This window comes from Rosa chinensis, chromosome 2 (assembly GCF_002994745.2).
Source record: "Rosa chinensis cultivar Old Blush chromosome 2, RchiOBHm-V2, whole genome shotgun sequence".
Lineage (NCBI taxonomy): Eukaryota > Viridiplantae > Streptophyta > Magnoliopsida > Rosales > Rosaceae > Rosa > Rosa chinensis.
Genome location: NC_037089.1, coordinates 85,125,630 through 85,139,444, shown reverse-complemented (window position 1 = coordinate 85,139,444; position 13,815 = coordinate 85,125,630). Strand labels below are relative to the sequence as shown.

General features: G+C 37.1%; 2 long non-coding RNA genes across 5 annotated transcripts; both read left to right on the top strand.

The window, feature by feature from the left end:
* Positions 1 to 218: 218 nt before the first annotated feature.
* Positions 219 to 4,119, top strand: LOC121051895. Its single transcript, XR_005807400.1, has 3 exons — positions 219 to 1,908; positions 2,071 to 2,176; positions 3,050 to 4,119. It is a non-coding gene; the product is annotated as an uncharacterized LOC121051895 (long non-coding RNA).
* Positions 4,120 to 6,839: 2,720 nt separating this feature from the next.
* On the top strand, positions 6,840 to 10,078 carry LOC112184503. 4 transcript variants are annotated; one of them, XR_002930066.2, is made up of 6 exons: positions 6,840 to 7,335; positions 7,468 to 7,547; positions 8,291 to 8,384; positions 8,563 to 8,660; positions 9,264 to 9,429; positions 9,689 to 10,078. It is a non-coding gene; the product is annotated as an uncharacterized LOC112184503 (long non-coding RNA). The 4 variants fall into 4 exon arrangements; XR_005805448.1 differs by having other exon boundaries at positions 6,841 to 7,335; positions 8,291 to 8,371; positions 9,261 to 9,429; XR_002930064.2 differs by having other exon boundaries at positions 6,841 to 7,335; positions 9,261 to 9,429.
* Positions 10,079 to 13,815: the final 3,737 nt, after the last annotated feature.

The following is a 13,815-nucleotide window of genomic DNA, read 5'->3' as shown; positions in this document are numbered from 1 at the left end:
TGATTGGAGCAATATATATAAGGAATTTTGGAGATACCAAATTACCAAAACAGCCCCCAACTTTATATCATCCACCGTTCAAAGTGGCTCAGAATAACCATCCGATGTTTGACACGTCGCAACCTAAATCAGAATGACGAAAATAGATAGTTCCATACTTCCATATGTTCATATTTTATTTTTCTCGCTCGCTCTGGATTTTTCAGTTTCAGAAAACAGCCTCTGAAGAAAGAAAAGCTTCAACCTTTGGTCGAACAAAATTGAAAAAAGATCAAAGCTTCAATCTTTCGTCTGTAATTTGAAGACTCTGGCCGAGCATAGCATCTTGAATGCGGATTTTTATGGATTCTTTTAGGCTTCTTCAACTTCAACTCTGTAAGTTGAGAACATTTTTATTGTTCGATCTTGTATTGAATTGAATTGGATCGAATCGAAACGAGTAATGCCGGTCTTGATCTTAGTCAATTTATCTAGCATTTGACTCTCATGTTGGTTAAGGGCTCTGAACACTATTACATATTATACAGATTGTGCTAAAGCATCTATTGACTGTACAAATCACATGATAGTAGTAATGCATGTGTCCCGGCTAAGAAGCCCTTTACAGCAAGTTTTAAATTGATATCCCTCATTTTGTTCATTCAATAATGGTGCAAGCAACATGAATCAGATGTCCATTTATAGTCCTTAGAAGAGTATAAAAGGGTTTCAGACCAGATGATGGAATGGGGTCATTTGGTTGTCAAGGATCATCCTCTACCTACAGTTAATGGCTGGATTTTACTGATTTGGGGACTTTATCAGTTTGACTACATGAATGTTCAAGTGCATGCTGAGGATCAAACTTGAGGTTTTAGACGTCATGATATCTCAAATTCAGTTTTGTTAATGTCCCAAAACTGAACATCTTTGCTATACATCTTGGGATCACAAGGTTTTTTTAATCAGTGCCTTACAGCAATCTAAGTATGAAAAGAGTCAACAAAGAACAGCGGAAGTGGATGCACCATCAACGATTCACCCACTCTATTTATCGGTGCATCTTATATGCTTGTTTTTGATGGGAGCCTCAACAGTTGGTGTAAATGATGAATACACTAGTATGGATGATAAAGTAGCAACAATTCATGGTTCACTTAGGATCACTACTGTTTATGCCAGTCTTCAAGAATGGAGATACTGTGATCTGTCAAGCATATGGGACTGTTAAAGTAAGGGAAGAGGCCCTTCTTTGGCAATATTTGAATGCATAAAAAAAAACTGCTTGGTGTTCAGCATGATTTGCCACTTTTCCTTTATTTCTGAGGGTGATTTATTTTCTATTTAGTGAGCATTGCTATAATTCCATAGTGGACCCTAGAAGATGACAAGGTGTTGAGTCTTTATGTCATAGTGGTGAAAATGGGATCCGTCAGTAAAATTTCAGATCCCAAGCCATATGAGTGAGAATGACTTGGTTTATTAAAAGTAATGTTTGGAAAATCTGGAGGGAGGGCTAATGCTCATTCTCATGTAAATTTGTATCTTATGGTTATAAGTCATGGGAAAGAGTTTAAAGTGGGTCTGTGTCAATATTGGTAGTGACTAGTCTTCCAATTTCTGGAATTCTAAGGACCTTCCTCCACATTGTATTGCAACAAGGCTTTTACCTTTGTCTTCACGATCGCATAGCTAATGGGATATAAAGGAGCTAACATCTAATCCGTATTAAGATATCTTCCTTGCAAGAATGAAGTTGTGCAAAAGGATACTGTTTCGCCATGATGGAGACAGAATATAGACGGTAGAGCAACAAGTTTGTACTCAGGCAAAGTATGATGGGTAGAATTGAGATTGCTGCTTTTGTCAAAGTTGCTGGGGTGGCTCGTATGAGTAGTTAACATTTCATGGGATCAATCTTTGCTGTAGGTGGAGCTCTCTCTTCCAGAACTCTATCTTTATGCACTAAGTATCAATATTTTGCTTAAACTAATTGATATTGGTTCATCTAGAAAACTATTAATTTATATTGGTCCTTGATATGTTTCAAATATGAGTCTCAAGTTTTTCCTGTGGTTTTTCTTTGACTAGGAAACCCTTTTTATGAACCATATGATGCCGTCCTCTTTGATGTTGCAGCTAGCTATCCTGAAGCATAAACAACACAGGCTGTTGAAGTGAAACCAGCCATCTCAAGGTCTGGTTCATTCTCTATTATATCTTATTTTCTTTTCCGGAAAAGAAAAAAAATTTCGGGGACTAGCTGTGATTAGTGTTATTTTTGTTTGGCTTTTATATATTCTGTATAATCAACGTGCATTTATGTATAGGGAATTTAGATAACTGGAAGCATATACAGTTCTTATTTTATTATCGATCTGTTCATAATTCAAACCTAATTATGGCTCCTCCTTTTCTAATTTTTGTTTGTACACAATATGGTAGTATTCCCTCGAAATCGAACTGCTTCCTTCCATCCTGGTACAGCTTAACCCTTTTTAAACCCTGGAGGTGGTGGAAAATAATTAGTTGCTGTCTCCGGCCTTGTTTTCACTGGTGGATATAAAGTTTATATATCACATTATATCCACCGTGCTTATACTTATCCAGTTGCTTGTAATGTTTTGAGACGACAGTTTGGTGTTCTTTAATTAGTCTGCTTCTGCTAAAGAAATTCTCTTTTTCTAAAGCAAGAAAGTGTTTCCCAAATGGTAACTTATTATACTGACAATGTTAATGTTTTCAGAATATGCCTGTGTTATACCTCTTTGTTCATGTTCCTGTGAACTTTTGCCCAAACCTTTTGACTACACTGCCTTGATCTCATCTATTAGACTTTCTGAAGTTCCTTTGATGCAAGTCTTATGCTGCGTCTACATGTTAGACTTTTGTGATGTGTCATAGGGTACTTCTAGAATTGTCTTTTGATTCTTATGTGATAAATCCATCTGCAAATTGTGTGATACTATGATACTAGAATTTGATGGATAACTGGTTTATGAAATATCTAATGATTCAAGTGTTAATAACACGTTGTAAGAAAATGGTCCTTCTTTTCATTTGTCTGCAGAAATCTGTTGGAAATTAAGGTAAGAAACCTTCTCTTTTGCACTGTCTCTCAGCCCCCGTCCCCGTAAAATGCTGATTTACTGTTCTTTGCTTGGAATGGATGAATTTCAGTACTCCATCCGGGGCATCCTGAAGAACTTGTTTACTCACTTTTGTGCCACATTTCCAGTCACTCGTTTTATTTACTATCAGTACCTGCTTTTGCATGAATTGGAGAGGGTGAACACTAACCAAATGCCATCTTTGAATGGACAGAGTCAATAAGACTCGATTGGGAAAGCTAAAACCTCACACCATTGTTGTCCTAGTCATGTCATGAAATCTCACCATCTTCAGTCAAAGGGAATGATAGATCCTGTGAAGATGCATGTATTCAGCTCTCAATCAATGCTGAAAATGTATGCATTTCAAGAAATTCCAGTGGGTTGAAAGAGAAGTTTTCGCCATAGTAGCTGTTATCCTATGGAGGGTAAGATCAGTCAGAAGAGGAAAGGAAAATACAAAAGTAGGGATAACGTTAGTATATCATTCACGTATATCCCTGTTCTTTCCTGCTTCAGGACTTTCACATATTTTCTCACTGGTGTTGTTAAATCCTTTGAAAACCAAATACAGCTGAAGAAAAAGAGGCTGAGATGAAGCCATTTGCATGTCTGGATCCGGAAGGACACTAATTAGAAATGAAATGCATGGATCCTATATCAGGTTCAACTAGTGTTAGAGTCAGCATTAAGGGTATTAATAGATCTGGACCTATTGCTGCAGTCAATTAGAGATGTGGAGTTGATAGATGTGTTTGTGTTGAAAAGGCGGGGAAATTATGTTGTGCACAACTCAGAGGCTCCAAGTTCTGGATTTAACCTTGGTACTATTAATGTAAGAGATGTGATGGTATCAGCACAATCAAGTGGATCTCCTAGTCACATAACATGGACAACAGTAGAGTACTATAGTTACTAGAAAGTATGCCCGCGCTTTGCGGCGGGATTTAGCAGATTGTTGAAGAAGGTAATTGCTTGTGTAGACAATAATATTGCTGATTTTATAATATTACATAGCAGAATGTTGATGTAAACCAAGCAGCAAAAAACTGAACAGCAATGGTGTGAATAAGAGACAAAGTGATATGAATAAAAAGGACTTATTTCTCGATCAAAGTGATAAAATAAGAGAGAAGTTTTCTTCCTATAAAATTGTTTTGAGTTTACAAAGCAATGAAGATCAGTCATATATAATGCAGTGATCGATATTGGCATTTTGTTGATTACTCCTGCCTATAAAATTGTTTGAGTTTACAAAGCACTGCCAATCCGTCTACATTTTCATATCCAAAACTTACAAATCTTCTGGTTCTTCACCATTCAAATCCTAGAAAGTATGACACACTGAAAAACAAATGGGGAAATATATCATGACCTTCTACATAGTAGGGAAGCAGGGACCAATATATTGAAGAAGCCAAGGTATTCATAAAGACACTGCAGAAATTATGCAATTGCCAATAGCCAATGCAATTCGGCAACAGTATCAAGTCCCCTGCTTGTGATCAGGTTACCATCAATTACTACTTTGGTTTGGTTCACCAACTCATTGTAGGTTTGCTCGCAATGGAAGGATGGGCAGTGGCTTTCTTACCCTATATTTGACAAAGGAAGCATAATAAATTTATAAGCTAAGGAAAAAAAAAAAAGATCTCAATCCTTCCCTCAAAAAGAAAAAGAAAGCTAGAGAAAACATAATTTCATGTTACCTTCTTAAGCCCTGTTTAAGATAATATGGATAACCATAGCTGCAGCCTTTACTATTTCTGTGCTCGAGTTTATGTGCTAACTGATAAATACAAAACTGAGAATCAAATCCAATGAACACTTACTATACAAAGGAAATGAGATGATGAAACAACTTTTTGGCAATATAAAAAATTTCAAACTTACCTCAACAGCATCAGGACCACTTGTTCGATCAACTCCACCTGCATGTAATGCGGCGACCAACAAACGCCAGACCAAAGCCACCACTGCCCAGCTTACTTTCCACCTTATTTTGTGGTGATCGTGCTACTTGAACCTTCGAAAGTTGAACCAAGTTGATATATCAGTTATCATTATAAGCTAAAAGATAATCTCTTTCTCGTTATTATGATAAATACACATCAGTTCTAGTAACCCAAAGCATTCTATAAGTAACTATTGGCCTATTGCATTCAAAACCTGTATCCAAATATAATGTACAGCAATCAATAAAATTAAACAAAATCAAGATTTCGTACCAACATTCAAACCCACATCAAGGCAGATACAGTAAGTATACATAGAAGTTCTGAAACAGGAAGAACAAATAGATATCAGAACTAGCTATAACACTAATTATTGTAAGTGAATTTACACTTCTTTCCTCTGTTACTTAAGCTAAAGTTTGGTAGGGTAGTTACCATCTGATATATGATTTGGATGGCTCACCTAAATCAGAATGCAAGCTTGAACACAATGTACTAATCCCATGCATAATACCACTCGACATAAGTATGGCAATATGTGGCATCGTTACACAAAAGCTATCCAATGGGGCTGAATCACATGCCTTGCGTGATGTTGACTACCACGATACCCCTATCGGGCTATCGCTGATAGGCTTATATTGGAGTCCTTTGAATCTGAGATGGTCAAGTTTGTTCCCGCAACTAGATCAGCAATAGAGAGTTTGCACAAAGTGAGACTTGATAGTTTGGAAGAGGCTACTATCAAACAGAAACCAACATTACTACATGTAAGGATGAATTTGCCAAAGGCGGAGTTGATCAACTGATTATCCCTTTGCCTTGCATTGTTCAATGGCTGGAGATGAGTCACATGTGCCCTTTGTGTCGACACGTACCCCCGCCAACTTTGGAAAAGGGTGGCGAGCCTTCAAATTTTTTCCCGAGTTTGGAAGTCGCCGAGCCATCATATTCTTTGCCGAGTGTTGTAGAGGGTGAGCCATCATATCCTTAACGGCGGCGGTGAAAAAACAAACATATCTCTAGAGAGGCATATGTTCATCAAAATTGTTTATGTAATTGTTTCAATAATCTTTTCAGGCACTTGCATCATGCATGTTATGTTACTAAATGAATGTTTCGGCCCTTCTAATATTTAGTTTTTAGCAAAGAAAAAAGAGCCACGACGGTAGACGATTTCTAATAATGAACCGAATATGCATGCGGGCCTTCCCATTTGAAGCTTAGTAATTACACTACATATTAACCTACATGGTTAACTGGTTTATATATTGATGTTAGAAACTACACGCTATCAGAAACAAAATCTCTAAGGGCATGCAAAACAAGCTCACTAGCTTGGATTTCTGGCTGATGGGTCGGATTCAATTTTTCATAAGAACTCTTACTGCAAAACCCAAATCTATCTCCTCAGATTCCACCTACTCTGTAATATGCAAACGATCTTGAAAACCCACTTTAATTGAGCATGTCCACTACTACAAATTTCCCCATTAGCACCCTTTTTTTAGCCACCAAAAAGTCATCAGTCCCAAAATGAATAGTATAACACTGATATAAAACATCAGTGAATTTTTTTTCCCTCTCACTGATCATCAGTGTGTAATTGTGTACAGTACATACAAATAATTACTTGTTTAATCCATATGTCACTGTTAATGGTGTGATTTGCAATACTACTACGAAAATGGCCAAAAGAGCCCCTGATGAGAAGCAACTGTTTACCAACAAAGACAAGAAGTGGGCAACTGATTATCAAAGCCTTATCCTTTCTTTCTTTTTTTCTTTTTTTTATGAGAAAGAGGATAAGGCTTCCTCTTGGACGAGAGCAGCCACACAATTCGTCTCTCACTCCTCTCCTTTTTTCTTTTTTGGCAAGGCTCTCTTCTTCCCCTTTCAACAAAGATTCAAAGTGGGGTTTCACCCTCTCTGCCTTATGAAACCTCAAACAAGCATACCCACCATCTAGGTGCGATTTGCTCGTTTTGAGATCAAGACCTTATCTCTGATTCTCTTCCTTCTCCACCAACAGCTTTGAATTGGTGTCACCTCCCAAAACCATTTGTTCTGGATCCATCGATGATCAAGTCCTCTCTTCATGCTCTTCCCCTTCAATTTCCCTGTTCTTGGTTTGAAGAGATTTTTTTCGAATCGGACCGGCGGTCTATTGAGATCAAGGAGGCTTTGGTGGTCTATTAGTGGTGGAGTGGCGTATCTGGATTTGTTGTATCATTCTCCGATGCCGACGGTTGTTTGGATATACTTGGTGGTGCATGCAGATGTTAGTAAAGGTATATGACAACGAAGATACTGAGTAGCTATATGCCTATATCAGCATTTTCTGCAGTCTAGATACTAAGTTGTTTTTTTATCTTGTGGGTCTTGACAATATTGTAGCTGATATGTGTTCCCAAATTTCATAGATCTGCAGATCTGTAAAACCTTACTTGTGGGTCGAAAGCAAATCTGTCCAAGTCCTGCACGGGCTCTTCGTCTTCCACTGGTATGCAAATTAGTTAGGGTTTAGCTTCTGTTTCCACCAACTTGTTGATCTTGTCTCGATGTTTTTAAAGCTTCAGTCTTTAAGCTTGCATGTTGCAGATCTTGAATTTTTAACTCTGATGGAATTTTGTTTATGCGTTTTTGAGAAACCTGGGTGTTATATGATTTGGGATTAGCGTAAATTGAAGTTTTGATATACTTGATTTTGGAGGAGAAAGCAACATGGGCTCTTTTTATAGTATTGTTTTTCAGTCTTTAAGTATTGTTTTTCCAAACCAGTCATTGTTTATGGACCACTCGTGCTGCTAGTTTGGTCTTTTGAGAGAACTCTATTTGGTCTTAGGTTGCAGGTCATTAAGTTTAGTGTTGTGTTTGTACGTTGCTCATCCTTATTAATGGGTACAAAGGTGAAATATTGGTTCATTTGATTAATTGGATTGGTCTGCTAGTGCAAAGAATGCTTTTGTAGCTCGGGTGAATATCACCCTCCCATGTTGATCATGCCATTTAAGTTATATGGTTAAACATAATTAGAGATGATATTTTTCGTTAATTTTACTTCTTTTTGTTATAGTTGGAGTTTTGTTAGAAAAGACTAAAGAGGAGGACAAGGAAGACTGTTTTTTGAAATTCAGTTCTCTAGAAACCTCATTCAAGGGTTCCTGAAGGTTGTGTTTTGTAGGAACACTAACTCAGTTCCTGCTCTGTTATTTTCTTATTCCATTCCTATTTCATTCTTTTCAGGGCTACTAAAGCTAAATTGGGACAGGGTTATGTCTCTATTCATGGCCTATATTTGACTCAATAGTGGTACTAAGTGTTCGAGTCAGTAATAATGGTACAAGTCATTACATTTTTTTAACTCTGGTTATTATATAGTTTGATTTGATTTTAGCAATCCTTCAGCAAAGGGAATTCTAGATTAGTGTGCAATCTAATTGGTACTAAATAGTGCTTTTTTTTTCCCTTCCCTGTAAAGAGGTATAATGACTTTATTTTCAATTGGTTATGAGCAGATGGCACCATGTCTAGGCATTTCAAACACTAGAGCTGGAAATTTTGGGATTCACTTGCAATACTTGCATATTTTGTGAAACTCTTCGTCTGCTACACTGTAAGTGCAATGCTTATTGTATTTGCTATGCCATTCTAGCTCCATGTCATTCTCTATGATTACTATATGGTACCATACTTGTACTTATACGGTACTACCTGTTGAAATAATGTTTTATGTTCCTCCTTGCCATTCTATAGTTTTCACAATCATTTTGAAGTTTTTCTCCTAATAGTATTTGCTGTGCCTTTTTCCAGATAACTTCCAAAATGAATGAAATTCAAGTTTTGCAGGGGACTGCATTCTAGATGGTCCGGACCATGAGATTTGCCTTTACACTTATAATTCTTAATCCATTTAAACAGTACAGTCCACCTGATAAAATTTTACTTATTTATAAAATGGTTGATCTGATGGTGTGGTATAGTTTTGTTACGTTACTATCTGCTAGTGTCAATAATCCATATTTGATACTGCCATTTTCTTTTTAGATGATGGACTATTGTTATAAATGAATACTTGAAGAATGTCTTTCCATATTTACTTTTGACTTAATTGCTTTTCATGAAGTGTAATGTCAATAATGATATGATTTCATTATGTGTACTAATGCTTTCATTAAATTAAATGTATATCTTAATCTATTCTTTCTTATTTCAGCAGGTTCTACACTTCATCCCCCAAGTTCCCTGATGCCTTCTCTCTAGACGATTGTGTTCCTCCCATATTTCTCAATTATGACATCTCTACCTTCAGTGGCTGTCAGTGGCAATATCAAGTCTGACCAAGAATTCTAAAGCCACTCCACAAATTTTATTCTTCCAAAAAGGTATTATTAGTCTAGGCTTTATTTCATTTCACTTCTGTCAATTAATTCTGTCTTGTGTCAGTTTACATATCTTATTAAAGACAATATCTTCAGTTTTTTGCATCGAATTTAAGTATGGGTACTTCTTTAAGCTAAATCAATGCAATATTTGCTATTTTCAAATCTTGAAATTAGTATTTTACAGTGAAGTAGAAGAGATATTTCAATTTCAGTACTAACATCCAGGATATTAAACTAGAATCTAATTTTTGTATCTCAGGGTGGGATTGCAACATTCTCAGAAAAGTTACGAGATTGACAGAAACCATAGAAAACTTGCTGGAGGTAAGCAGAGATGCAGCCATGGAGAGTAACATGAAGATATTTAAGTGTTTTGATGTTGTATTTTATTTGAAATTGTATATGAATTGTACGATACATTTTTGAGATATGTGGTTGTAGCTAGATCAAATTGTTATTTTTTATATATATACTCCCAATTTTGCCACTGATATTGGTGGCATTGATAATACACTAATTCAGTAACAGTGGGAAAGAAAAATGTATCTTGCTGCATTGGGTTTTGGGATGCCACGGATGTTTTATCAGTATGGATTGTCCCAATAGCACCTGCAATAGAGGGGACTGTTAGCTCATTAGTGGCTGCATAGTGGGTAATGTCTTTAGCCACTGTTATCAGTGTGCTTTGTCCCAATAGGGACTAATTCAAATCAGTGTGCTTTGGAGAAATTTGTAGTAGGGGTCGCAATCCCAGAAGCTTTCCGCAAGCAATTCATTTTATCAAATGATTCATAATTTTAGACACAAAGTGTACGTGAAACAAGCGAAGAGTGATTAATCAATCTTTTATGATTTAAAATTGTAATATGGGTTTTGTTGAGGCTAGCTATGAAGATTTCCTTATTAGCTCACAACTCTCCAACAAAACAAATTAAAAAAATTAAAAATTAAAAGGAAAAATCAAAATGATATCGAAAATGTGTGAATAGAATTGTTCTGCATGCATTTTTACGTGTCCACGTGTGATGTGACAGAAAATAATTGGACAGAAAGCATGTATGTATATTCCTTCTTTGGTCAGAGGATTCAGAAGAAAAGCATTCAATCAATTCATCTTTAGCTTTACCAAAGCAAGCTTCATCGATCTCCTTTTGGCTGGCTTGGATCGGATCGGGTTTGACTATGTTCTGAAATAAAGTGGATGCATTAATTGCGTTATATATACTATATAGATACATGAATAAACAGCAAGTTGGTCGACCTCTATGTTATCAGTTATGGCCTAATATCATGCATGATCATATCTCTCTAGGTCTGTTTATGTATATAAATCCGCTCGCTCCTGTCTAGCTATGATCCTCATCCCACGAATGATCAAGTGAAACCAAATCAAATTGACGATTTCTTTCACGTATCATTTTCGCCAAAATTAGCTAGCCAAATCGTAAAAAATTAACGACTAAACGTTCATCATCATAAAAATATTTCAGTTTCATCCGACGTCATTTTCTCAGTTTGCTCTAGTTTTTGCATGAATAGAACCCTAATCAATGTAGTTGCTGGTTTTGAATAATTGAATAACTTTATTATGTCGTCATTTTCATAAAACCTGCAGAATGGATATACTTTGAAGCTTGTTGCTCGTATGCAACAATTACAATTTGGCAGTCACGGGTTTGTTTCAATGGTTTGACATTCGAATTAAAGATGGAGAGAGAAATGGGCAAGAGAGAATCGGGTCGTGGTGGGTATGGTGCTATTTTTCAGAGTTATAAAGGTCATGTTCTTAGTGCCTTGACGATGATCAAAGATTTATTGAAATACTTTGGGTTAGAGATTGGAAGCATGTTGGCCGTTGACTCCTCTTATTCTTGATTTTATTCAGTCTTCTACTTTAGTGCCTTGGCAATGACAACTCCGGGTTCAATGGAATAACTGATGCAGAACAGATGGCAGTCCAATTTGAAGAACAATTGGATCGTGCTAAAGGAGAAAAAAGAAAAGTGACTAGTGGACGTGAAATGGGCTTCCGGAGTCCGATGGGGACGCACCTTACCTTTCCGGAAAGGGAATCGCGCCAGAAACAAGAGTCGTAGCTTTGTCATGAGCTGTAGCATTTTTCGGGCTTTCGAGGTCGTTTAGGGCCTCAAAACTGCATTTTTCTATTTTATCCGTTTTTGGTTTTCCTAGTTATTTTTGGGTTGTTTTCGTTTTTATCCATGGGCTTTAGGGTTTCGATGTTAGTCGCTCTAGGGTATTTTTCTCTTATTTATGCGGCTGCATAACGCATCTTTTATCTTTTAATCAATAAAATAGAGATTTTCTCTTTTATTTCTGGTGGACTCCAAAATCTTTTGCTTAGGTTTATTGCTGGTAAACCTAGTTATCAATCGGACTGCGTCATATAAAGGTCATGTTCTTGTTGGAGAGGAAAGATCCCACATTGGAAAAGTGATAAATAAAATATAACTTATAAGTGGGTGGATCTCACCCAATTGTACCGAGGCCTTTTGTGATTAAAACCCAACACCTATTGGGTGGTTAAGTTGGGACAGTATCGGTACAATGGTGGGCCACGGGCCACGGGCCACGCTTGTCGCTGTTTAACATGGTATCAGAGCAGGTCTCTCTCCAATTGCTTCGTCATCATGGACCTGGATATGAGTTCATTCATTAATTGATTCACCAATCTTCTCTCCAATCATGGACCTAGTTTGGGTTCATTAAATTGGCCATCAGAAGTTTCCGATTGGATTATTGCCAAGTGTCCGATGTGGGCCTTGGATTGTTATGTGATTGGTCAAGTCTCAAATGTGGGACTTGTGACCCTATTTCCAATGTGGAATCGGGTTTGTCAATTAATTCCACGTGCATACCTAGAGCTAGGTTGCACGTGAGGGGGCGTGTTGGAGAGGAAAGATCCCACATTGGAAAAGTGATAAATAAAATATAACTTATAAGTGGGTGGATCTCACCAAATTGTACCAAGGCCTTTTGTGATTAAAACCCAACACTTATTGGGTGGTTAAGTTGGGACAGTATCGGTACAATGGTGGGACACGGGCCACGCTTGTCGCTGTTTAACAGTTCTTAGTGCCTTGACGATGATCAAAGATTTATTGAAATACTTTGGGTTAGAGATTGGAAGCATGTTGGCCGTTGACTCCTCTTATTCTTGATTTTATTCAGTCTTCTACTTTAGTGCCTTGGCAATGACAACTCCGGGTTCAATGGAATAATTGTTTGTTTCGTATTTCTCAAATACATTTCCGCTCCTCTCATTTCATGAAGGGAATCATGTTGCTGATGTGTTGGCTAACTATGGAACGTTGACTATTGGTTTCGTGCATGTGGTGGAAATAGCTCACTTTTTCATTGCTTCACTTTGTGATTAGGACCGTTTTGGTCTTCTGAAATTTCAATTTTTTCTTTCTAGTTTCTAGCTATTCTGTTTCTTTAGTTTTGTCAGGTCTTGGCTTACTTCCCCTGCCTTGTAATTTTCCTCTTTTTAAATAAATTTTGAGGTGCTAGGGAGTTCATCCCTCATCCCGTTTCAGCAAAACAAAGCCGTACGTTTCAGCAAAATAATAATAATAATAAATAAATAAATGGCGAGAGAGAGAGAGACGTAAGTGCCTGATCACCTGATGGTAGGTGATGGTCAAGGAATTCCATGCAAGCATTAATTAGAATGCTATCTGCATTTTGGATCGATCAGTGGACCAGATCGAATCTCTCCCAGATTTTAAATAGTGATGACATCTTTTAGTCTTTGGGGAATCTTCAAAGCACGAATGAAGAATCTAGTGGGGACTCTTTCCTGGTCAAAAGAGAGTCTTTTGCAGACATTCGCCCAGGTTCCTAATAAAGTCAATAACCTCTGCATGCACTAGCTAGTCTAGTACCATGAGAACAAAAATAAAGCACAAAAAAAAAAAACCTAAATTATAAACCACAAGTCTCTCGCCCTAGACTTTAAACCCTAAAATTTCTAGATGCTTTATTATGACTTGTAACTCAAACCTCTAAACTCCAAATTAAAGTATGCATGTATATACATAATAACATTGGGGTTGCTAGATTATTACACAACACCCAGCTGCACTACTGCAGGTCGAAAACCTTATCTGCAGCTACGGACGTTAATGAACCATTCTTTTGCCGAAAGTAAAAAAGATTAACCTTGTCTTATCAGGCCACTTCGCACTTTATATGACAGAAAAAGTTCCCACTGACGGACATTATCTATTTACCAATATCTCAACTTGTACGACCTCTCGATCAGTTCTAACAGATGCAAAGGAAACCCGACAAACATAACCTAGTTGACTGGAATATATATACGAAGAGATGAAATGTGAAAGGTTAATCTGATCTGATTGATGA